The sequence below is a fragment of the Pseudopipra pipra genome, chromosome 7 (assembly GCF_036250125.1).
Source record: "Pseudopipra pipra isolate bDixPip1 chromosome 7, bDixPip1.hap1, whole genome shotgun sequence".
NCBI lineage: Eukaryota > Metazoa > Chordata > Aves > Passeriformes > Pipridae > Pseudopipra > Pseudopipra pipra.
In genome coordinates, this window is record NC_087555.1 from 18,512,233 (window position 1) to 18,538,948 (window position 26,716).

At 38.5% G+C, this 26,716-nt stretch overlaps 1 protein-coding gene across 5 annotated transcripts in view; it reads right to left on the reverse strand.

Annotated features, from left to right (window-relative positions):
- RAPGEF4 (Rap guanine nucleotide exchange factor 4) overlaps positions 1 to 26,716 on the reverse strand; it is a 151,837-nt gene that overhangs the window by 89,038 nt on the left and 36,083 nt on the right. Inside the window, exon 1 of one of the 5 annotated variants that reach the window (XM_064660825.1) lies at positions 18,706 to 18,866. The exons of the other annotated variants lie outside the window; for them this stretch is intronic. The gene's annotated coding sequence lies outside the window, so the exon portion shown is untranslated. Of the gene's footprint in view, positions 1 to 18,705; positions 18,867 to 26,716 lie in introns of those variants that run through there. 5 annotated transcript variants of the gene reach the window in all.

The following is a 26,716-nucleotide window of genomic DNA, read 5'->3' on the forward strand; positions in this document are numbered from 1 at the left end:
GAGGCAGGATGTGAGCAGGCAAGTAGCACAGCACAAAAGGTGCAGAATGGCACAGATTAACTAAACACAAGAAGAAGATGTTTCACAGGGATTTTTATTCTCTTTTTTTTTCACATAAAGCAAGTACAATTATACTGGAGCATGAGGTAACTGAGAACAAGAAGTTCACAGCTTTGGCATCCATTGTAGGACAGACCTCTAAAGGCTGAAACAAAAATGCCTTAGGAAACACTTTCTCATCTGAAAGAATGACATTTGTTATACTCTTCGTGCTCTGAACCTATATCAGCAAAAAAGGAAACAACTAATAAAGAGCCAACACTGTCCCAAACAGAGTTCTTAACTAGATATAACCAGATTAAAAGAGACACAGCTATTACCGTTAAGATAACATAGGAGGACTACACAAATGATGGTGATGATGATGATGACAATGAAAGACTGTAAACAATCAGCTGTAAGAGAAAGGAGGTTGCTGAAGACTCACTAACAGACCATTAAACTTAGCCACATACTACCAATGTAACAACACAGTGGTTCTGAGGCAACTTGGCAAGGATATTCCACATCTGAGGGGCAATGAGAAAGCACTAAGACTCCCCCAGAAAAAAATTTGGTGTTTTCATTAAGACCATGCACAGATGTCCTAAAGTTGCAATTTTTCAGGTTTGTGTGGACACCAGTATTGAATGTGCTAAGCACCTGAAACAAACAGCTCTGGCTTGGAATGCATTGCTATTGCCTGCTGTTGCAGTGGTGGAAAATATACCTGAGCATTCTTATGCATTCCTGAGAGAAGAATGGCAGGTTTTATTGAGAAGTAATCTGCTATACTTCACCCTTTTCTGACAGTAAGAAAAACTATTAATTCTTGAAGCAAGTGTATTGCTATACTGGGATGAGACTTTCAGTCCCTCTAGAAAATAAGATGAGGTCACTGGTAATACTAGAGCTAGAAGACATCTTAATTGAAGGGCTACCTCATTTGCAACATCCTACACTTCAGTCTATTTTTGTAGGGCTCTTTCTCTGTTGTGAAGCAAGACAGACAAAGCTTGTTATTGTCACTTTGATACTGTATATCCACTCACCTTCAAAGAAAGTCTTTATATAGAATATACAGTAAAATAAGCTACAGCATGAGTCACACGGCAAGAGTCCATGGTTCTTGAGTGTTATAAGGCACCAGAGGAATCAAATGTCTTGCATATGAGAACAAGGCATTATCCATCAAGCCACAAGTGTAATTATAAAACAGCTTTTAAGAAAGGTTTCATTAAAAGAGAGAAAAAGCTGGCTTTGCATCTAAATCCACTTCACATAATTCTTCTGGTACCTTACAACTTCAAAACAAGTTTTGCAAACCATATTTTAACACACTGAAAACAAAACAAGAATATGTTGTCCACTTAATATAATTATTTTTTTTCACATGGTAACTGCTGTTTATCTGACCTGTTTTCCTTTGTTAGTACTGAGGGGGATTCAGTGTTACAGAATGAGGAGGCTGCACATGTATGCCTAACATACTTAACTGGCTATTTTTCATTTTACAAGTATTTCCCTGCATACTGATAGCTACTTGTTCAGGGAACATCATGGAACATAATTTAGCATTATACTGTCTCTTAAGTTTTATAAACTTCAGACCTCTGTAAAAATCTTCATAGCTCTTAGATAATATAGCCATTGTTATCTCTGTCTTTTGTACGTGATTATCATTTGCATATCTCTCATGGAGTTAAAGTTCATTACATACACCTGTGTTGGAATGGATCCCCAGCTGACATCAATTAACAGTTTCTCTGGCTTCAGCAAAACTGAATAGCACTAATGATCATGTATCTTCCGATAGGAAGGCATATTCTCTACTAGCTAATATTGAAGATTAGGTCTCAGGAGATCACTGCCATATTCCCAAGTATGCCACTCACTCACCATAACTGATACCGTTTGAACTGGGAAATGTGATGTCTGACTACACTGTAGCCTTTAGATTTCCTGTTCATTTTCTGCAGTGGGAAATTTCATCCTTGGGAAGGGCTACATGCAGACAGCCTACATTCCATCCATGTCCTGGCCACCTTCTATTCCCAGGCTCTGTTTCATTGCCTTACCCATAGGGAACATAGATATGTGCAGGACTTAAAAGGCCCCCACCACAACCTTCATGCTACAGAAGAATCACAGAATTTCAGGAATTGGTTTCAGCTCTAAACTTTAGAAAATCATAGTAGGTTTCAAAAGCAGTAAACAAAAACTCTATGATTAGGAATGACATAGTCTTGTCTTGGAAAACACCTGGCGGTGTTTTCTCACGGCAAATCACAAAGTTCTCACATCACTGGTATCACGTAAGTTTAGGAAACGTGACAGGTACTACAGATCTGACATGATTAGGAAAAGGAGCATAAACAGACCTGCAGACCTACTGGATGACTGCACTGCCCAGTGAGTGTCAGCACTGCTAGCATCAGATAGAGCTAATCCTTCCTGCAAACAGAAACAAGTGTGAAAATTCAGACTAGAGGAAAAGATGCTAGTGCCTGAACACTTGAAAGGGAATTATTTGTCAACAATAGCATGGATAAAAGCTGGTATCTTAAAAAGGAAAATTGCTGCAAGTGTCCAAAGGTGCCTTTTTAATAAAGAAGTGAGCAAAAAAGAGCAGATGTAACCAAGGTGCCAAACAAGATCAATGCTGTCAGCACAGACCTGTTGATTTGCTCTGCCTCAAAACAGAAACTAAGGGTCTGATGCACCAATGTATTACTCCAGTTTCAGACCAGTGTGACTTTTTTCTAAGAGCTGTAAAACTCAAATAATGCTCATATATCAGGTTAGCTACAGCCACAGAGATATAATTCTGAGGTTTCCAGAGTGTACACTAGCAGCAGACGATGATGGTGGCCAGAAAAGCCATTTCAAGGTACCAGAAGATGAAAGCTAAAAGTAACAAGACTTCGTACTCAACTGACACTCTTTGTTGGAGCAGCAGTCCCACTAGAGAAGTTGACTGTCTTTCCTCTAACTTTCACAGAGCTATTTTATTTAGATCCCTCACCATAGCCCTAAACAGTACAAAGAACAGCACCTTGCATGCATATAACAACTCCTAAAGTGGTTCTGTCTAGTAGAAAATGCTACAAAGAGCCTGATCCAAATCATCTCTGAATTTATTAGTATGTTTTAAAAGTTTCTGAAAGACAAAAGACATATCCCCTTAGATCTATAATTCTCAGTGTCACATGTTATGTATTGCTTACTAATGAGAATTAATAGTGTGTTTGATGTGTTACTTTATGGTTCTCTTCACATGCCTTGCAGCAGCATGGTTAAACCTCTGCAGCTGCGGCATCCAGAGGCAAGCTTTGTGGTGGCCCCTCGCTACACAGCCCAGGCCATGCCCTCTTCCTGTGTGGAGAGGCGGCAGAGTTCAGTCTGCAGACACTGAAACAGCCTCATGGCAAGCAGAGGACACTTGGCAGCATGGTGGCAAACCAACTGCTCCTCAGTACCTGACAGAAAAAAGCTGTAGGCCAAACAGAAGGAACCTGCAGGCCAGATGGGCACCAGGGTTATCCATGAGCTCTGTAACCAGAGCATCACCATGCCTATGAACACAGCCCAGCAGAAAGCTACTCAATTATGTGCTTAGTATTTGTAAAATGCTTCAAGATATGTAGATAAAGGATCTCATATATTTGCTAAACAAAATATTATTCTGACATTGCATTCCTTCAGGGACAAATACTACAGTATGTAATTCTGATAGCTCTTTAAATATAGATCATTAGAGCTCTCCTGAGATTCCCATCAGTGTCAGTAATTGTGTGTACAAAGAAATACTCATTTGATTATCTTACAATACAAAATCCTCTGCATATATCCACAATGATTATATATTCAGTACAATCCCTTTAATGTCAGTACATCAACTGTGTTTGAGATTTTGCTTTCCTCATCACATTCAAGCAAGTTTTGTCTTGCCTTCTCATCTCCCATAATTGATCTATCTCTTTAAACTTGGCATTCCTAGCAACCTCTCCCAGCTAGGTTTTAAAAGTAGATTCTTCTCTCTGCTCAATAAGCAAGAGAATAGTATATAATTTCCTGTTTTATGTACAACATCTGGCACTGTAGAAAGCACCACTGCAAATCTTAGCAAGGCAGCAGAAAAAAATAGCCGAAAATCCTCCCGCATGGAAAACGGCTCTGCAGCACTGGCTATAAAACCTATTACATATTATATGAAAGGTTAGCAGATTTCCTGGCAGAATATAGTAAAGTATGTGGGATTTGACTGGTGTACAGAAACAGAGCACTGAGAAAGTGAGAGGGCCTTCCATCAAACTCTAAATACAAACCTCAATCTGCTTTTCTCCACAGAAAATAAAAAACGTCAAGAGAAATCTGGCCGAAGTCTACCCGTCCTAACATTAATATTTCGAGTGATAGCCTACACAGAGCATCTGCAACAAAATAACCTTCCCTATTTAACTGGCAAACAAGCTGAGGGTACAAAATTTCCCAAAGCACCAGAATGACTTAAATAACCACTCTGCATTTACAGCAATGACTCGGGCATTTCAGAAACTACACAGCAGTGATGTTCAATGACCCCAGGGACAGAATTTAAAGATATTTAAGCATTCAGAAACACAGTTATCTAAGTGCTCTGCCTTTTAAAAATCTCACTAGAAGCATATGACAACTTGGGGCTTCCACATGAGGTTATGAACTCATATCTTTACCAAGCCTCCAAGTCCAGTAAGAGGGCTATTAAATGAAGATGACCCTCTATTCCAACACAGTATTAAAAAGGGGAACCACTATGGTAAAGTTCACCTTTGCAATGACAGCACATGACAAGGACAAGAAACTGTCAGGTGGGACTGTGCCAGGAGTGATCTTACAGCAGCATTGGAAGCTTCATTCCATTGTCCAGGGTATTTCTCTCAGTTGTCCAAGCAGAAGGCAGACTGCCTGAATAATGCACCCAGTAAGGCAAGAAGAAAACTTGTTTCCCTGGTTGCATTCTGGTAGACAGCCCTTCCTCGTGGACTCTGAAGAATAAAAGTAGGATGAGAAGACATTTGTCTTCCAGTGATTTTTAATTGCTTGAACTTTCCCCACTAATAAAGCAATGTTGCTTTCAAAAACTTTCCCTAAAATTCCAGTTTCTCAGTCATTTGTAAGCACTCATCTGTCACATGCTCCTTAAAGATGAAAAGTCTTCAGGAAGAGTCTGGGAAGGAAGTATCTGAGATCTTGTCAGTATCTGAAGACAGAACTAGTCCTTGGAGCATAGATAATTGTCAGGTTGTTTTACAGCCCATCTGCAGAAGCACTGCCTAACTAGGAATCAAGTAACTACAAAAACCTGTCCTATGCATTTGTGGAAATAACAGCCAAAATTAACTTGGAATGTTGCCATGTACTTACATAAGGTCATGGCATGATGTGGTTACTTGTCGGTGCTGATATTTATTCAAGTGGAATAAAGGGCTATTCATGAGCTAAAAGCCAACCCAATGTTTTATTCAGAATTAAAATGCTTTTTTCAAAGAGGATGGCTTTTCCAAAGTAGTAAGTGCTGGGCCAGTTCTGTTTCCTTTAATGTCAGAGGCAGCTTCTGAAACAGCAGCTCTGACTTCAACCATTATGCTGGGCTGTTCAGGGCTACTCCAGTCTGGCAAGCCAGCACTGTCTCTCCCTGGGAGATGAATATGGCTAAGGGCAAGTAAGCAAGCTGGCACATAAATAAGAGCTTGGGTGGAAGCGTAACTAGGGATTGACAAGGCTCTCCTGGATATCTGGAAAACCTTTTCCCATTATGAGTAAGCTGGGGGAAAGCCGGAGAAACTCTGCTATGAGAACTACATTTCAGAAGTGTTCTGCACCATGAGTGAAAGACCAGTTGGAATTTTAATTACAACTGCATCATAATTAAAAAACTTCTTGTCCAGCAGCATCACAGGGACTATATATTCCTTGCAGGCCTCCATTCTGTCCAAATTCAAAACAACATACCTGGAGTTTCAACACTTTCATTAGACCAATAATTTAATCTACCATGTGCATTTTTTTCTAAATACATTTTCACTGGGCTATTGCTATTGTTGCACAACATTACAATTTAAATTACACAGGTACATGATAGATATAGCTGATATTGAGTATCAATTGCTAAAGAGGTACAATTGCATGTGTCTCACTCCCAGACCATATGACCAAGCCTAGAAATTTCCAGGAGGAGCAGCCCTACAAAGATGATGACAGCCAGTCCACAGTGTTTGGGGCATTGCTACACAACAGTAAGGTCAGATCAGATTCAAGACACTTCTGTGACATATCAAAATCTATCTTGAAGATCACTGGAAAACCCAGTCCTGGCCCTTCTGTGTTCTCTTAAGAGGTGACAGAAATAACCAATATCAGTAAAGCCAAAGGTACTGGCTAAAATCAGGAAGTCCTAAGAGAGTAGTGGAATGAATCCATTGAGACTTTTATGTTAGCTAGAGAAGTCATAGCAGCTGCACCTTTTTCTAACCTTGAGACTATAAAAAAAAAGTTGTAACCAAACATTTGTTGAAATGTTCTTTTCCCCCTAACATAGTAATTCCTACTTCAAAAAACATCTCACATGCTAAGAAGCTTCCATTAGGTACAACTCTACCTAATGTACTTTTCAGGGAGTTCAGTGGATGTAACCATTCATAACCACCGTCTTGTAACCCTCTTTCCTCGCTCCTGCAGTTTATCTCCCTCAGCAGCTAATTACTTATATTCCCAGCTTGAAAACTTTGTAGCAGACACTGATTATATTGAGTGGCAACACAGGATGTTACTCTGTTTATAAACCTCTTTTCTTGGAATTCCCTTTTGAAGAACCAGTGGAAATCCAGATTATATCCAAGCCTTTCACATGTTCCCATGCAGCCCAGGGCTGCTGGCTGTGGTTCCACAACACAAAGTATTCAATGCAACAATGACCTATGCCCCGCCAGCCACCAGCCCCTACTCCTGTGCCCAACATGTCATCTTACTGGCCAGGTCTGCAAAGATTGGGAAGGGGGGCATTACAGTGAACAAGGGTCAGTGAACAGATTTTGGGGCTTTTAGAAATTGCTGCACAGCCAAGAAAGAACAGCCAGAAAAGGACAAGGCAAATGTTGAGACAATATCTGTCTCTTTGTAACATGAGGAAATACCCACATTTTTCTGCAGAAGACCAGTTAGACATTTACAAAAGTAACCAAAGCACACTACAAAACTCTAAAAAAGCAACAGAGCACTTGGTTTCGCTTTCCAGTGTTACATTAAGTTGTTTTTACATCTTAGAAATAAAATTTTAGCAGCATTTCAATGGAAATGAAGATGCACACTTATGTACATACTGAATATACTCTACTCCATGCTGCATTTCAGAGTATTTCACTGAACCTATTTAATTAACATCAGCCAGAAAAGAAAAATGTAACATGAGGGTGATTCAAGATCTATCTGTATAATCTTTCTTCTAATTTAAAATAATGTCCTTTTTTCCACTGAAAGAAAAGCTCAAATGACAGTTGACTGCCATTTGCCCTGAATCTGCATGGAATGTCTCATTGTTTCCAAGTGTACAAAGATGAATATCCAGATTAATCAATCATTTCTAATTGTCTGTCTTCCAGATCATGAAGCATGTAAAAAAAAAACCAATCTCTGACTGCAGTCGCCACCCATAGTCCTTGGCCTGTCTACACAGCTGGGAGAATCTAGGTACAAGAGGCTGCCCACATACCTCATTTCTACCAAGATTTCTAGTTTGAAAGAGAGTACTTGGGAAACAACAGTAGTCCCTTAGGCTTTCTTCTTTCATTTTAAAACATTTTGTGCTGTTCTGTTTCTATTAAAAAGTCAACAGCCAGCTACTGAGAGAAGAATATTAGTCAAAGACCTTCACAGGAGCCCCACACTGACACAAGAGACATACTCAAAGAGACTGTTTCTGGAGCCCTTTTGTGTATTATCTTAATTCTCATGAGCCATTACATTGGATTACATTACTTACAGATGCAAAGGTAGCAATACCAAACTCATACACATAAAATGGAACAGTCTCTTCTCTTTACAAAGTGCTATCAAGACTTTTAACTCAAAAGTAAAATTCAACAGATTCAAGCTGGGTTTCTTTCCTTGTCCCGATACCCTATTCCATGATATTTTTTCAGTAGACTGATACATTGCTAAATGTTCTCCTGATGCATTGTAATTGTACAGTAAGTCTACCCACTATTTTCCCTCTGTGTACTGACTGTCCTAGAGTCTTCCATAGAGCATATAGTAATATCTATAAATATTTGGTTGTCTTTCTGATCCATCAGAGTATTAAAATGGACAGGCATTGGGTCTCAAAGTCTTTTTGAGAGCAGATTTTAGCAGCAGCCATTCAGTGGAGTTCAAAAAGAAAGCAGCAGGCAAACAGAGGCAGGGAAAAAGAACAGTGTAGCAGCTGCATGGGTCACAGGTACAGCCACAACTAAGTTGACCACAAACTTAGCCTCCCAGTTTTTGAGGCGTAGTTGCCTAACAGGACCTGGTATTTTATTCCAGGATTCAGAGCATGTCCTCTTCTTTCTTTCCAGAGAAGAAATTTAAACTGAATCTCTGGATGCACGTAGGGATTTAGTCATCTTCAGACTATCTCTAGGAATAAAAGTAGTAATGAATTTATCTAAAAATCATCTAATTCCTTGTCCTCCCCTGCAATTGCTCCTGAAGCATTCATTGAATAATTTGCCAATTAAAAACTAGACAGTCCGCAAGTTTGCCAGTCATTCATTTACAAAAAGACACAAGGCACCCATTTTAATGCTGCAGTCATATTTTAATCAAATATTAATCTTTAGAGGTCTTTGAAGGGAGGAAATATGCTCCCTTTGACAAGCTGCTTCTTAAAATAACTTTTTTGCTTTAACAGTTGACAGGTCAAACGAGAATGCAGCAGGCAACTCAGGGATTAAATAGCACCTTCAACAAATAGGACTCAGCGACATCAAGCAAGAGTCAGAAAGCACAAGCTGAGGGGGATGGGACAGTAAGCAGGACATGCATTAACTTTTAAAGTTTGCCATTGTCCAATTGTTTTTGGATAGCGTGCATGACAGTGCAGGTCATCCACTGGAGCAGGCACCTTCAGACTAGGGGCTGCAATAGCTCAATGCCTCCTTGAAGCAGAAGTTCCATGAGGAAATGTGACTTGATCTAATTTTGGAATCTGGAAAAAAGACAAACATCAGGAAGGAAGTTTAAAAGACATTTAAGTCCTTTCAAAGAAAAAGGAAACTCAAACCAGATAAATTCAAATAACAGTAAGTCAGCATCAAACTGCTGTGACATGTCTCTCTGAGAACATCAGGATTGCTTGTACCTCTGAAATATTTGAGCCAGGGAGCAGGAAGTCACTACTATCTTTTGGTGGGTTTAGCCCTATGTTTTCCAGTTGTCCCTGTACGTACTGGTAGTGCAGACCTTCAGCTGTGTACAACACACATTAAGCTCTGCTGTGTTAGGTGTTCCGCACAGTTCCATACACCCTCCTTTCAGTTTCAGACACTCCTATCAGTAGAATAAACTTTGTAATAGAAGGCTGCAATACTCCAGATCCCACAGATTATTAAACCTAACAGACAGGAGATCTGTCAAGAAAAAGAACCATAACAGAGGAAACACTTTCAGGTTTTCGGGATAAAGACACAAACCCCTAATTCCACATGAATTCTTCAGTACTGTGCATACACTGCCAGTGAGTACAATCCCCTGTGGGTTTCTGCAGGAGCACTTTGGCCAATAGGGAGAACTTGATACAGCCTCACCCATAACTTCGTGGAATATCAGGACCAGATCAGACAGTTCCCTTGATTCACCTGGTAAACACAGTCTCTGAGGGACTTGTTTGCTGAGTCAACTCATCATTTAACTTGTTCAGTTTTTAAAAATTATTGGGTCATAGAGAAATGAAATTAAGACTTTATTAGCTAAATTCCAGTTGTATTCCAGTCCTCATTATGCACTAAGATGGTCTAATTTATATTACAGGGTTTCTCAGATGGATGACTGATGCACGTTGACCTCACAAGGACCCCGGAGGGCAAAGGTTTCCTCCCATTCTCACTTTGTTCTCCTACCCTCTTCCTCCTTCCCTCTCTTCCACCCCTCTTTTTCTCTGACAACCCCGTAAACAGTAGAGAATTCATTTTGAGCCATGGAAAGGGGGGAAATGGGCACAGCAAGGAGGGCTACCACCTCTTCCATCCCTCATCTCTCCTCCTCCTGCACAGTGGCAAGCCAAACTGTAACAGTAAAGTCAGAGGAAGGAAAAGGAACAACATAAACCATTTTTAAAACACCCATTCTTAAATATTGGAATTAGCAAACATATCTGAATGGAAGAGAATTCCAACTAGTCTTTTTAAAATGAAAGAACCATTGGCTCTAGGCTCTATTCTCTCTATGTATATGAAATAGGCACAAGGGTCAATGAGATTTAACATATAAGGGGGAGAAAAAAATCCATATACCAACCTTCCACCATATGCCATTACTAAACTTAAAGTACAACTTCTCCTATGAATATAATCTCTAAATTTCAGGCATTTAAGTATAGCAAAGACTATCCTATAAGTCTATCCTAAGCCTCCTCTTTTGCTTTAATATACCCCACCACTCCTGTGATCAATTTAGAATCCATAAAGTAAATAAGGTCCAGCTGGGTAAACAATGAGCACAAAAGCACCTTAGGAAGTGGTTATTTATCCTAAGTCACCCTCAACCAACCTCACACTCTGTTTCTTGGAATCAATGTAGTGCTGGAATTTCACATTTCAGCAAAACAATCTATGTCTTCACCACAAGTGATAATTATAGAGAGTTCAGCTGCTGCTGCTTCTTTTTTAAAGTAATTTACCATTGTTGTCATACAGGCTAGGTGTTAACTCACCTATGTTTTCAGCTGAGTACAGTATCCCACACTTCCCGACCTGAGCTGCTACGCAGTACTGCTGTACGGTCTTTCAGGAAATGTAGCAGTGAAGCCCATCAGTAGTCAGAATTCTGCATTGCCAAAGTTCTCTGCAACCATGGTGCAGTCAGTCTGCTAATTTTCCCTCTGACACGTGCATATCAGTGCTAAATCTCTGCATCCGTAAAACACTTTGGGATCCCTGACAAAGAAGGACTCTATGTAAAGATCAGATGAATAACTTTCTTCTTGAGCAAAAACATTTTAGGATAATTTAAACAGACATGCAAGTCTAGCAATCTGGAAATTCCCACAGCTGCTGTTTGCTACCTAAACTCTGTGCTGCTTAGAGTCATGTGTGTTCACATGATCTGCTAAGCTGGGGGCTGTCTCTTGCTCTTGAACTTTTTGCTCCTGCACTTTAAGATCAGCCCAGCAATGCTTTTATTGTGTAGTGCTGAGTACATGAGCTTGCATGTAAAGAGCATATGACGGCAGTTGCTTCTAAATGGTTTATAACTATTCTGTCCTTTGTTAGCATTTCTTCAGTTATTTAAATAAATTAATTAAAATTTCAGGACTTTTTTCTTTTCAAAAACAAACCAAAAACTATATGTTTAGATTTTCTTCCTTAGAACTTAGACTGCACTTTGCCTGATATGGCAACCACAGAGTAAAGGAACCACATGTTCAATTTTAATTTTCTCTAGGTATGAAAATATGTATGCTGATTATCTTTAGAGAGTATTTCTATCAATTCTGCTTTCCCAGGACTCAATACACAGAGTATACCTCATATAGGCTGTAATGTTTTCAAGAGTTATTTAAAGGCTTCCTGTGAGTAACAAACGAAACATTAACTCTCTGGAAAGACATGAAGCTTACGAACTGAAACTCTGTCCACCATTATAGTGATGAGCATTTAGAAATATAAGTAATCATTATAAGAATAACATAACCCATCAAAGTCCATAGGTCAGTCAGCCTTCTATTTCTGTGTTGTAACAGGAACAGTGGCATGAGCATAGGGCATTACAGGAGAATTAATGACTAGCTGCAATTAATGGCCCTGGGCTATGCCTGAGGCAATCAACTCCTCCCATCTACTCAGTAACCCCAGGAGATACTCTGGTCTCCTTTGGAACATTAACGTCCAATTTTTTAATAAAATTCTTTCTTTGCAGAATTTTTGTGCTTAGATTATTCGGAGGACATTATGTACATATATGAGTAAAAATACAGTCAATTAGGGAGAGCATATCGGAGTGAAAAGCAGTATCAGTGCCTTCAAGATAAGTTCAATGGGAACAAATGCTCTCAGATAATAAAGAATGCAAATGGGCTTGTATTTTTGATCACTTGTTCTCTGTGCATTTGAAATGAAAGCTATATTGCATTCACAGCTTTCTGTCAGTCTTCCAGTGCTCCAGCTCCTTCAGAAAGTCTGTGCTTCCCCCCTACTCAACTATCTTATTTTGCATCACCTCACACCACTACCACTATCACCACTGCTCTAAAAATGTCACAGAACCTTTTCAGTAGGTGCTAGGCACTTTCAGAATTGGTTCTAATGCACGTAAAACCAAGATAATAACCATTTTAGTCACCACTGCCGTAAGTTATTAACATACTACAAATCTTAATTTGGAAAAAAAAAAAAAAAGAAGTGATGCATCATATGTTACTTTATTCCCTGGCACAGTTTCTCCTCAGTTATGCTTTTTTATTCCTCACTCAAAAAACTCCCTTTGCAAACATTCATTGACTGCCTCTTAGCATAGACAGCAAATACATTACAGACTGAGCAGTTATACATGCACGAAGAATTTACTCTTCTTCTCAGGTGAGCTCTGCAAAACTGCAAAGGACCCTTCCAATCTGGACCTTGGATATTCTCTTCCCTATAAAAGCATTGCTCTGAAGATTAATCCATTTGACTGAGATGCAACCTGGAACGTTGCCACACACCAAAGAAGTAATTCTTGACATGACTAGCAACAAATGAAACAGATCTCTCTGACTGCTGAGCACTACACATCAACTCTCAGAAAGCTCAGCTCCATACTTATATTCAAATACTCTCTACTACCAATACTTCAGTCTATCAACAAAGTCTCGATCAGCAACACCATCATCACATGGTATAAAAACAGTGTATCTCATGTGTTTAAGCTTCCAGCTTGCTTGCTTCATTAACAGTTTTGCTCAAATTCCCTGTCAAATGCATGCAAGGGCTTTCCCTCTGCAGCCTATGTGGTCTGTACTTGTAATCTAATCAAAGAGGACAAAGTTTCGATTTCTGTAGACAAAGGATGAAAATTTTCTTTACTACATTTAATTTTTTAAATATCCTGAAAAATCTTTCCTGTGACTGTATGTTCCTTAAAAGACAGTACCAGAACGCGGTACTGGCTGTAACAGTTGACTGATTAAGTATCAATACAGCAAAAGTAGTAACAGACATAAACCAGACGTATTTGCCACCTTGTTGTTTCAGAATTGTTCACACACTACTTTAATATTAAAGGAATAGGACTGTACCACAGTTCCCTTCATTGTAAAATGGAGCTGGCAACTTAATCACTGCTTATTGTGGCCTGGGGAAAATTATGCATTTGTGGGCAATTATCAGTTTTCCATAGCCTTTCACTGTCTGTAGATTTTTGTTGTAGTGATGGTGATGCTACTGGGATGGTTAACTAATTTCCCCTCAAAAACAGATAAAAACTGAAATGACAGAGTTTCTGGCAAGAGAATTTCTGGCAGAGGAAGCAAAGTAGGAAATGCAGTTCCTGATATAAACCAGCCCACTCTGTCTCATCTGAGAGAAGGCTTGCTGCCTGGGTATTTCTCAAATGAAAAACTGCCAGGGTTTAAAACAGCTGAAGCTTTTCTCTTATGAGAATTATGTGCTTTACAGATCATGATAAATCCTAACTAAAATATGAAAGAGTCAGTGTTTCAAACTGTTCCTTTCCTTCAGTGAGGTTACATTTACAGTTCAATGACTGGACTTCGATTACAGGATTCTTTTTCACTCCAACAGACTGAAAATATATGTATATATTGCAGATGCAGTGTTCAAGCACCGAACAAAAATTACAAGAAACATCTCCCTGAAGGAATTACCCAGTCCCGCAAGAATTTTCTTACATTATTCCTCATACCTTTCTTTCCACGTCCTTCCTTCCTCCCACCACTCCTCATCTATCCAAGGAAAATAATGCCAGGCTATTCAATGGCCTTGTTATCACAAGAAGTTGTTATGCTATATCGGTAAGCTGAGAATGGGGTTTGTATGGTTTGTGGTGAAAAGTGCAAACTGAGTCTTCACCACTTCTGCTGGGAAGTTCAGCTGGAGTCACTGAGGAAAAAGAAAACAGAGGCAGAAACCTGGACTTTTAAACAGAGCACTGGCAGTCCAGTACTGCGACTGGAAACACAGAACAACCACCCAGACTACTTTCCCAGCTCAAACTGGAAAGCTAATTGGGACGTGGCCTAAGTGTAGTATGAGAAGTCACACTATACTTCTCCCATGGCCTTAATCTCTCTCACAGATGTTAAAGGTGAATTCTACGTTTTATTGCTCACTTTTCTTTCAGTGATTGCTCCCTTCATCTTGTAGTTATTTGTTTAGATTTTTAGTGCATAAAAATCCTGGCATTGCCACTATGGGCTCTGAGCCATCTGAGCAATCTTCTTTAAATACACTAACACATCATCCATATGGTTATCCAATATGTAACTATTTACTTTCCAGAACAATCACAGAGGTAACAAAAACCATTAAAAGCTTCACAAAATTCACAAAAGATTGTCCCCTTAATTAGGAGTCTATGATTTTCACTGAATAGCACAGTTTCAGCCATCAGTCTGCATGACCCCCTTTTTGAAAATACCTTCATTATTATAAGTGTTCCTTAAAAACAACTGAAAGATCAGATGAGTGGTTGTTCTTAGGAGCTACCTGTTTGAGATCACTGCTGTGTTTGCCCCAGCAGGGTCTGATACCATGCAGTTCACTATGTTCTGGAAGATATCCACTTTAGAGACAGCATTTAGCAAGGCTGGGAAGACTCTGAAAGCTAGAAGGAGAGATACCAAGAAAAGTCCTTTCCAAGTATGATCTTCTTCAATAATAGCTAGTAATTTTTTAATGATTTTCAACACAGTTTCCAAAATCTGGTCAGAGGACCCAATTAAGGTATAAATAGTTTGTTTTTCATATTAGCTGTAAGAGTTACTGTTTCTTTTAGAGTCAATTTACATTAAAAAGACTTTGGCCCCTTCTGGAGATTCACTGTTTCCCTATAGAAGAAAATGATATCTGAATGAGAGTTCACTTTGCTGAGACAGTTAGAACATGTATTCTCTTCACAGCATGTGAAATGCTGTCAGAGGGTAAACTTTTTTATCACAATTTTCTAAGTGTACTTCTGGTGGTAACTCATGCTGTGGAAGCACCTGAGTTGATCTGTGGCTACTTTATACATTGTAGCTTGTGTGCTAACATCTTATGCTCAGGGTTGGTTGTGAGTATTCCAGACACAATTCAGTGGATGGATTAGTGATTATTGAACTTGTGGAAGAAATCAATGAGGTCTAGGCCTGCGTGCATAAAGCAACATGGAAGCTTTTCAGGCATACTAGGAAGAATTACAGTTCTTAGGTTTCTTGGGATACTTGCAAAACTGTGCCTACTTTTATCAGAAGGGACTAAACCCAGAAAGGATAAGGAGGAGCAGGAGGACAGAAAGCCGTGTCATTCCTTTTCCTAGCCAGCAGATTTCGTAAGCTTTAGGATGGGGACACAACATATTCATTGCAGCAATACAGAAGTTCACTCTCTCTGGTATCATGGAACTTGAAGGGCCTCTTCTTGGGGCAATACAATTTTCTTCTGTGACTAAAAGCAATAATAGAGGTCAGACTTTCAACTTCAAGTGGAAAATGTACTGTTTTGTAGACAGAAAAGAAGAAATTATATTTAGTCAACACATTTTGAACCCCTATGATTATATTCAGGTATGTTTCTCAGGACAGCCTTTTGTTTGTATGAGATGCCACCATAGGGCTCATGCTGCTTTAAGGTTTCAGGCCCTGCCTTGGCAACTTCGGTTAATAGGAGCTTTTCCACTGAACTCGAACGCAACAACAATATTTTGTATGTTGTTTTCCTGAATATCAGAGGTAGAAGCAAATTCAATATACTAAAATTGGCATCAGAGAGCCTCCTGCAGCTCTGAAAGTGCAGGTATTAGTGTCCATTAGCATACTTTTCTCTAAAGTACAAGAAACTAATTAGCATAAATTTATTGACTAAAACTGAAGGTGGAAATGAAGGCCAGGTTGGAGTCTAATGCAACAGCTTTACAGGTAATAGTGAAACACTCAGCATAACAGACACATAAACATGGAATTTCACTCTGGAGGAATAGGATGTGCCTTGTTTTGACAATTGAAAAGTGCATCCAAGACCATATTCAGCTCACAACTGACTTTTTTCTCTTCACCCAAAAAGCAATAACCAAATTCCAGTTTTGTCATATGCATTACAATTCATTTAGCATCTAATTTAAGTGTGACTGCATTATGAAACTTCACAGAAACACACAGAATTAAATATTTGTTTTAAGATCACAACATCAACACAACTGTAGACTATCTTAGCAGATACAGTACTTATAACTGTTCAAAATAACTTTGGTAGGAATCTTTACAAATTGTGCCCAGTTACAAGACAAGGAAAACTACTTACTTGTTTCATTTTCTTTGTAAACCAGAATAATCTCCTGCTGTTTCAATGAACATGGATCACAGAAAAAAAAGGATGCCTTTATTCTACCAACAGAAGCCAAACTCCATTAAGAGGAGCCAGACTGATTATATTACTCCATCATATGTGAAAGGAGAATATTTAGCAGAACAAAAATATAGGAATCTTTGGCATGCAGTTTACAACTTAAGACCACACTGGGTACATTGGAAAAGATGTAACAAGGTCAAAGAAATCACCACTCCTCTTTGCTTCCTGTTGCTGCACAGCTTTCCTCTCTTTTTGTGTTTATTATTTTGTAAGTCAGACTGCTAAAGCTATGAGCTCCCAAAGGAACCCCAGCTTCAGGGGCTAAGTACAACTGAGGGCCTCTGTGATCATCCATATGCACATTTCATACAAAAATAAACGCTCTACTCAGTCCATGTTCCATTTGCCAGTTGGCCAGGCTGGTTATTTATTCTGTTGGGAAGAATGAGCACCCTTTTTGCCATGAAGCCTTACCTTCCCTCTTCTCCATTTTCATCCATCATTCTTGTAGGAAAGTTGCAACTATTAATAGATAAACTTTAACTTTTGTTTTGGCTAAGACCTACACAAAATATCTGTGTCACAAGACCTGAAATTGGCCCATACTCCAAATAATTTAGGTCAGTGAAGGGGACAATAGCCACACAACATTTTTCAATTGTCACAAAAGTAAACCATTTGCAAACACACACATGCAGGCTACTTCTGTTTCTAAGCCTCCTGTTACTATATTTGGCCATAGTTACAACACCATAAAATAAACTGATGTTCTTCTGTATCTTTACACCTACTTTATCGAGCTCCTATCACTAAGGCACCTTTCACGGTTTGTTTAAAGCCCCTATCTTTCCCTAGAAATAAGTAAATAAATACAGCATTTTTGGTGGGTTTTTATAAAGGCTTCCAAATTTCCCTCGCTTTCAGACTGCACAGCAAGACCTGTCTTGGATTTCCCTGCCTTTTTGCCTAAAGCCATGAGAGACAGCCCGAGATTTCACATCAATAGCTTTTACTACACAATTTTTCCCTTTGAACAAAGCATCACCTTAACATCTGAACAGTAAAATTTCATCTTTCCTTTTTATTTTCCCATGCATTATTTAAACACGCTGCTCTGAATTCTACAACTAGAGTATTCCTGGGTAGTTACAGTCAACAATATCTTATAGTCTGATACAGCAGGAAATGTGTGCTACCCAGGATAGTTTCACACATTTGTTTGCTCTATAGTAGCTTCAATTTAAATATGATAATCTAATTTAGTAAAAATGAACTGAAATCAGATTTACTGCAAAAACTTTTAAAATTTAATTTTCAGACTAGCAATCAATGCTTATTCAGTTTTCATCTTATCCCTGCCTTCCCTTTTTGCAGATGCTTAAGTGACATTAAACAATTGCACAAATTTTAAAAACTGTAGGAAAATTACCATCTGCACTAAATTCAGAAATAAAAAGGTCCAGAGAAATCACTCTTTATGAGCATTTTTCTTAACAGAAAGAACTAAAAAAAGCAAAAATTCTCAGAATAGAATTAATATACATATATTTTTCTGGCATTCTGTCTTTCAAATCATTTTGAAACATAAGATGACAGAAATGATGAAGAGAGATCACACTATCATCTCACCCAAAACCTTACTCAATTCCCGAAATATGACTGTTAAGATTAAATATTAAAACATCTTCAAAGAAAGAACTATGTTGAGACACACAGCAATAAAGCCCATTACTATTCACAGATATAAACGGTACTGAAGTATTATCTGCTTAGTATTACACTTTACTTCATTACATTTCCCCCAAATCTATGCAAAATAAAAATACATTCTTGTAAACGACCATAATTACAATAGAAGGAAACAACAAAAATGAAATCTTAAACTTACACTGATGTGTTATTATACGTCCTGCACAGCAAGTAGCCCTAAGGATACATTTTAGTTTTTTTATCCATGCTCCGTTCTTGTTGCTGATGTGACCACTTAGGCACATGGTCAAGTTGCAATCAGCTTCTCTCTCTGTGATGTATGAGAGCTGTGCTGATTTATCTAGTCCTTCTGCAGCAGATTAGCACTAATGTTTCTGCTTCTGCATCCTACCTTTCTGTAGCAGCAAGCAGACTCTGCATTATCATTGGCAATCTGAATTAAAGAGCCAGTGAATGTAGTACAATTTTTTTCTTTCTGAAACCATCGCAAAGCAGGTAGTCTCACAAATAGAATCTTTTATCCACTGAGCCTCTTTTTTAACACTTTTGGCAAGAACAGTAGTCAGAGATACAGAAGAATGGTTCCAGTAAGTCTGCTACAGTCTTTTGGTGATTTATTCTGTTAAAGGAATATTCTCCTATGCAGATGGCCCTAGGCAAGAGAGGGCTGTAATAAACCAGCATTTCAGCCAAAACCATGGGATTTTCACTTTGTAACACAAAAGTATTGTGTTACACACAGTGAAATTCTAGTTTATCTCAAAGAAGTGGACAATGTGAAATTAATTAATGCAAACAGGGCTTATGAAAAAAAAGCAAGTTAAGTACCTTATATGTTAAAGGTGCTTAACATATAACTGATTTGGTTAAAAATTATTTCAGCGTCTTACAGTGTAGTTCATTACAAATTCTTTCTTTTTTGCCTTAGGATTGACATATTTTACACTATGGGATTGTCAAATTCAGCTATTAAAAGTATTACAAAGAACCTGACTTAATCTTGTTACTATTTTGATTTTCCAGTAAACAAGTAGTATTTTAGCAGTAAAATGCAATTGTTAATTCATGATCTTTTCAATTCAAGACACCATGAGACACACTTCTTTAAATTTTCATTAGGACTTTGAAAAATATTTAGGAAAAAATGGCTGTCTTAGACCATCTAGTCTTGAAAATGTGAACATTCTGACAAGTTTGCTCACTGTCAAAATGACTCACATCACTGCTGTTCCTAGCTGCTACTCTTTCTGATCACAGAAATGTTTCTCTCTGTTTTTAAGAACCAAATGCCATACCTGAATATTATACAAGAAATATGTGTTACTTAATCATTACCAATATTTAAACAGTAGAAAAATTTCAGCTACTCATAAAGACCTATTCTGCATCTATTATCAGCATTCAGTATTGTATAGTGTCTTACCCTAGCCAGGAAACCAGGAAAGAAAGAGCAAAATTGAATTAACTCATTACTTTACAACAAACACTAAAATAAAGAACAACTCTTTTTGCTCTAATGTGAAAGTCTACTGTGGCAACATCCACTTCAAAGTGCTTTCTGGATTTTACATATACTCATTTTTACACCTGCCACAGGAGCACAACAACCTTGGGGACAGAATGTAACGAAGACCTAAGCATGCTCATTAGCACAGAATTGTTACAGAGGCAGTTTTAGATCCAGGTGTGGAACTCCACGTGACTCCTTCAAGCCTCCCCAGCTTTTCTCCTCTCTTTGTGTGTTGTTGATAAGGAATGAAACATAGGACTGAAGAAAGGCATCCAGAGACGGAGAATCTTGTGAGGAAAGGTACCTGAAAAAAACATTTCAAAGCATCCCCAAGCTGACAGTGCCTGGCTAAAGGGAAACACTGAGGAGCTGAGGCACCTTCTACTTCATGCCCTCGTGGCCTTCAGACAGTAAATGCTAAGCATCTTAATGATTTTGAATTTGAGAAGTCTCTCTGTGTGATACGTGCCTACCACCACACATTCAAAGAACTGAAGGTCTCTATTTCAAGAAAGATGGAGGCAGGTGCTGCGCTTCCATCTGGCTTTGAATCCTCCTCAGGATTGGACTCATCCAAAGAGCAGTAATTCTGCCTTCAGTTGTCTTCCCTGGGGAATGAGATTCAAACTCCCAACTTTCATGCCTAGGACGGTGTTCTAAAGAAATAGCTCTATTCCGCTAGCAATGCTGCAGTTAGGAGTGTTCCTTACCTTCTGTGGAGAAACATGCTACAATACCAAAAATAAAAGATTCACTATGCCAGAGGGGACAGAACAATGCTGACCTTCCCAACAGGCTTACACCAACAAAAGGGAGTGTGACATGGATGTGGCAGACAAAAGTGAAAAGTGCTGTCAATTCTAAAGGCAGTATCAGTTGCAAGGACACTTTTCCACTAAGAACTGAAACAAAACTTGGACCTCATGGTTTCATGTACCTCTTTCCTGTACTAGGAAAAAGGTATTTAGCCAAAATACTGAAATCTGGCTTAGAAACAGCATTGGAGCTGCTACTGCAGATACACATAGAAAATCACTCTTAAAATAAAATCAAGTCCGCTTTAAACACTACCATTTACGTCATCCCCAGACTCTCATCGGAAGTTTGTTTAGAACCTCATCTCTCTTGATGGTTAAAAAGAAACTTCTAATATACACTCAAACACTCAAGCTGCATTAGTACCCACCTGCTCCTGAGCAGCACTGTCCTTTAATAGTTTTTATGCCCTGAATGGTGATCTGTGTACTTACAGACAGCAACTGTACTCCATATCAGCTTTCTTATCAACAGACTAACCAACACATGCTGTTTTAGTCTTATTGTATAAAATAGACTGTCCATCTCCCTTATCACCATAGTCCTTCTCTGGATCTATCCCTGTTTGAGTTCATCTCTTCCAAACATGGGTGAGCAGAACCATATAGACTATGTTCCATCTGGACTGAACACAGAATTTATTTCAGTAGACCAAACAAGCTCTGGTGTTAATACATGGTGCAACAAAAAACCTCCTCTCACCTTATCTCCAGCAGCTAAAAATTACAACAGATTTATTTGTAATGGAATTCTGACATATATCAATTGGGATGTGTTAATATGTATTTTCTCTGCTACACTACATCAGGTCATGAACCTGGGAATCCACACCAATCAGCATTGATTTATGTCAAGCAAAAGTATGAATGTAACATTACTGCTGGTCCACTTGCTTAACTCCCAGTTATCTACTGAAACAACATGTTGGTTTGATAACATATTTTCCACTTCTCTCAAAAAAGTCGGTTCCATATCATGGGGAGATGGATAGGGTTAAAAAATAGAGGAGACTAAGAACTATAGGGTAAAATGCAGCTGCATCTCTCTGGATGGAACACAGTTGACATGGTCCACAAATATTCCCTACACAGAGATATGCACCTGCTACAGGAGATGGAGGATGGAGTGGAGACACTGCAGCCTCCCTTCATAGAAGTATCTGCATGGTGGCACTTTGTAGTTCATAAGACTGTGTAGTACCTGTTAAAAAAGGAAGACGGATGAAGATGTCCTGCAGCTGAGCCAACAACTATGTCAAAATCCCTCTCCTCAGATGCCAAGATATGACCACCCCAATGAGCAAGTGAAGCAAAGCAAGAGAGTTTTACATCAATCAGAGATAATAAAACTTATGACTAAGGTCACTCAAGCTCCACCTAAACCTAAAGAGATAGTATAAAAGTAAGTTGAGAATAGGGGGGAAATTGAGGAAAACCACCAAAATTGCTGGTATCAGTTAATGGGCTGAACCTGTCTTTACCCCCATAGGGACCCCTACTGGGTAAGAATTATACTTTACACGTGTCAAATGCTGCTTTTAGGATTAGAGTGTGCTTGCTTTATACTACAGTAGATTGCTTTAAACACATTTTTGCAGTCAGATGCTATCACAGACAACCCTCGAACCTTATTAACCTGTCACAATTTGTATTAATAAAGAGTGTTATTCCATAAGCTGAGTGAGTCCTTTACAGGTGCTAGCAGTTGCCAGCACTGGACAACACATTGGGAAGACCCACTGGGGGGTCTCCACACTGTTGGCTTAGCCCCCCTGAAAAAGGCAGTCGAATCATCCTCAAGTCCGGTGAATCTGTTCAGTGAAGGGTCTCCTTATGGGATGTGGACAGACTGGTCGGGCATAAGGGTCTCAGCTTTCCTGGGGCACTGACACACAAATAAATCACTAAGGGTTGAGAAAATCTCCCCACAGTAAGGGTCAGGTAACCCCCCCACCTTTCACATGACACATACCAATTCAGCAAGGAGAAGAAAGAATAGCCATCGTGTCACTGCCACCAAAAAGCATCATCTGTCCTTCCTAAGCCCCAGTGGTTTCCTCAAGTGTTACACAAGAGCTGTGCAAACAACACACTGATACTTGAAACACGCAAATGGATTGTATATTGGAATGTACAGGAAATTACAGCAATTGAGAGTGTAAAGTCAAACAAATTACCATCTATAATTGAAAACATGCAAGTAACTTTTAATTAAACATGATTTCTCTATGAAAAAACAACAACACAGTAAAACCTTATTAAAAGGGAAGATAGCTAACAGGGAGGGAGAAGAATGAACAAAACAATGTTCTGTGAAGAGAGTGTTGTTCAGGAAAAAAATTATACAAAGGAGACTTTTAAATGTATTTCTAACTTATTCTTGATTCCAAGCCCCCTTCAATCTCAAGCAAAAACATACATGTAGGTAAAAAATGCAGGTTCTCAAAACCACAGGTAAGATATTAGAATGCTTATTTATGCAAGTAACTGATTAATTTAAAGCATCGAATATTAGATGGATACATATAGGAAGATTTTTGGAGTTGAAATCATCAAAAAAAGTATTAAAGAATCATACACCAACATCAAAAACGCAGCAAAAATATACACAGGAAAAACCCCAAACAAACACACAATTTTTAAGCCACAGTTGGAGTCCTATCACAGAGAGGGCATGTAGCTGCTTGTGCCAAGGCCACAAGAAAGCCTGGTAAAGGGCAGTCTCTTTAGTTGAGAGCCTGTGTTCTCATTAAGTGTTGCATATGATACATCTGGATGTTAAAAGCTTGTTCAACCATTCAAAAATCATCAAAACACTTTCAGAAAAGAAATATATACTATATTCTCACTTTGCACATGGAGAAAGCAAAAGGGCAAAGCTAAATATCTTGATCAAAATTGCAATAAGACTAATGATTTTCATGAGAGGTTTATATGACTTGTCTTTCGGCAGCTAGAAATCCCAACAGCTGCATAGCAGAGCTGGTACATCTTTAGGCTTTCCACAGGGAAGAACACAGGAATTCACTGGTAGTTTATCTAATCACTGACAACCTATTCCTCCCACTATCATGATGTGGAAAAAATAAGGGAATATACAATTTTCCAAAGGCCAACTCAGAGCTTGCCCTACATTTTAACCTCGGTCAGCAAATTATCCTAGGGATAATAGGATTTCTGCCAGCAAAAGCTCTTTTGCAACTACTCCTTATACCAGTCCTTCATTAGGCTAACTAAAGCACAAAAAACCCCCATTTTCTCAGCCTAACACTACAACATTTTCCCCACAACCCTGCCAGCAAAATTTTTAGTATAGACCATGTTTTTAGTGAGTGGAAGAACAAATAATGCTTAGGGAAAATAAATCAACACTTTAACCACAGGTATCCAGTTTACATTTCAAGGCTCTCTCTGCAAGTAAATAAGGGACATTTTTTCCAAAATTAAAGTTGAGCTGGGATCTGAAATACAGAGATCCCTACAATCAGGTAGTCTACTAGCTGCAAACTACAAATGCCACAATATGGGTATGTAAGCATCAAGGATCAAGAACAAAACTGGAGATTATACGCTGTCCCATGGGCTACAGAATCCACTTGCCAAACAACACTGTTCTAAGAACCACTGGATAAAGCTGAATATACAGAAAGTACAAGCCTATATGTTATCCTTTTGAATAGCTAACAATCAACCTCATGGTTTTCCTTGGAACAACAGTGCTAGAATTAAGATGAATTTCTTACTTTTCTCAAAGTGGTCATCTATGTCTGCTTGCACTTTAGTGTCAGTGTTGTGAAATGTCCCTTTTCCATTCAGATCAGACTATAGGCTGAAGACAAAATAAAGGATGATAGTTACAAACTATCTTACTGCATGACAATATAAGTGTTTTATTCCTTACTTTCCCTTAAAGAATCTTTGGCATGCTGCATCTATCATTAAATGTATATTTAATAACCAAGAGAGATAAACTTAGCTTTATAGCCTTCAAACTCAGCCAGATGAACTAGCTTCCTTATTTGATAATGGTGCATCTGTCCAATGGACAGATAACTGTCTCACAAAAAGATGTTTCGCTTCAAAAAGCCCATGTGTAAAGGCCACTGTAAGACACATTTTAGACCACACTTAAAAAAAAATTAGAGAAGGTCAAAATTCAACTTGGGTGAAGAGAACAGGGAAAAATTCTTTTGGCAAACGGAGACAGCTGCCCTAGGCAAAGAGGTAACATTTCATACAATGAATGTGGGATAGGTTTCTTATCCAGAGATCAATGCCACGAGTTGTTCATTAGGTACAGTAACTTTCTTCACCTGAAACTATGTTTGGAATAAGTAAATCTAGACATGCCAAGTACACTGTTTCTTCTCAGTGGGGGATTCTTTTCACATTTTTATTTGTTTTAAACAAGCTTGGATTTGATTATGAGCACTTATGATACTTGATGCATTTTTTTTTCACTTTTCCATGCAAAAAAGCTTCTGTAAGTTTCAGGTTCCTGGCACCTCCCTCTAACGTCAATCAGTAGGACCTGCACAAGACAGTTTTCTCAAAGAAGCATGCTGCAAAAGGTAAAGGCAATCATGCACTAGCAAGAACTCAGGAGCCCAAAGAGGAGGTGGACAATACTAGAATGTTATTGAAAAATGAGCTATGGTTGTTTAACATCACTGCATTTTGGAAATCAGACACTGTGAGAACATAAATGAGTAACAGTTGGGAGGCCAACAAGCATCAGATTTGTTGAGCGGGCACAGAAACAAGAGTTACTTGTTTCAGCCATGTCTGAAGGAGGAGCATAACATTAACTATCAAACTTTTGATGAGCAATTTCATTCTGAAGACAGAATGAAGTTGCTTAGTATACTTTCACTTGAATATTTACAGAAGTTCTGCACAGGAGACTGGAAATAATTTCTACTAGTCATTGAAATCAAATGTGTGTGCTTTGAATGTTGCAGCTTCTGCAGAATACAGTGTATAATTGCTATATTTCTGCTTTATCTTCCTGAACTTGATTAGATGCTATTAAGCAGTTAGCCAGCCAATTTTTGACTGGAAAACAAAATGTGACGTGAAGCAAAAAGGTAAAGTTGAAGGTTAGTTTGGGGTCACTTCCTCCTCCTCACACTTTCTTGCAACATCAGCACAAAGGGACATTCCACAAACACCAGAACATATCTGCAACATGTGGAAATAAATACTTTATCAGAATATAGAGTAGCCAACAGTGTTCACTGAGACAGGAGGTCGCTCAGAAATTAGGGGTTTATTTATTTAATGATGTACATATTGACAGAGGGGCAAATGTAGCAGAACAATGATCATGCTAAAAGGTCATTGTGAGGCAGTGCCAATAAAAACTTTAATTTTCTTTAATTTAAATGTTAGCAGATGTGTTGAAGAATAATAGAATGCAGGTTGCACCAGTTTATGCTGAGTGAATTCTGTCCTGGGACAATTAGGGATAACTTAGGAGAGAAATGAAAACACATGAGTAACAGAAAAAAATAACTGAAATTATATATGCTTGCCAATACCTTATTTTCTAATACGTTTCCTTCTTTCTTTTGAGAGTGAATTTTCCCAAGTCATTTAACCAAAGTTGGAGGCTTTAAATGTGGTTATATGCGTTGTGGTTGGTTTTTTCCTTTGAATCACTGAAGTAGTGGAAGAAGGAAATGCAGTAGCTGCCACATATCTGGATATCAGTAAAACATTTAATAGTCATAGTTAATTTTAAAAAACTGAAAATGCCTTGGGTAGAAGCACTGTCATGAAAATTAACAATTAGTTAAATGACTGCAAACAAAAGATAATGAAACATGGCAACACATGAAAAGGTAGTGTTTAAAGAAATACTG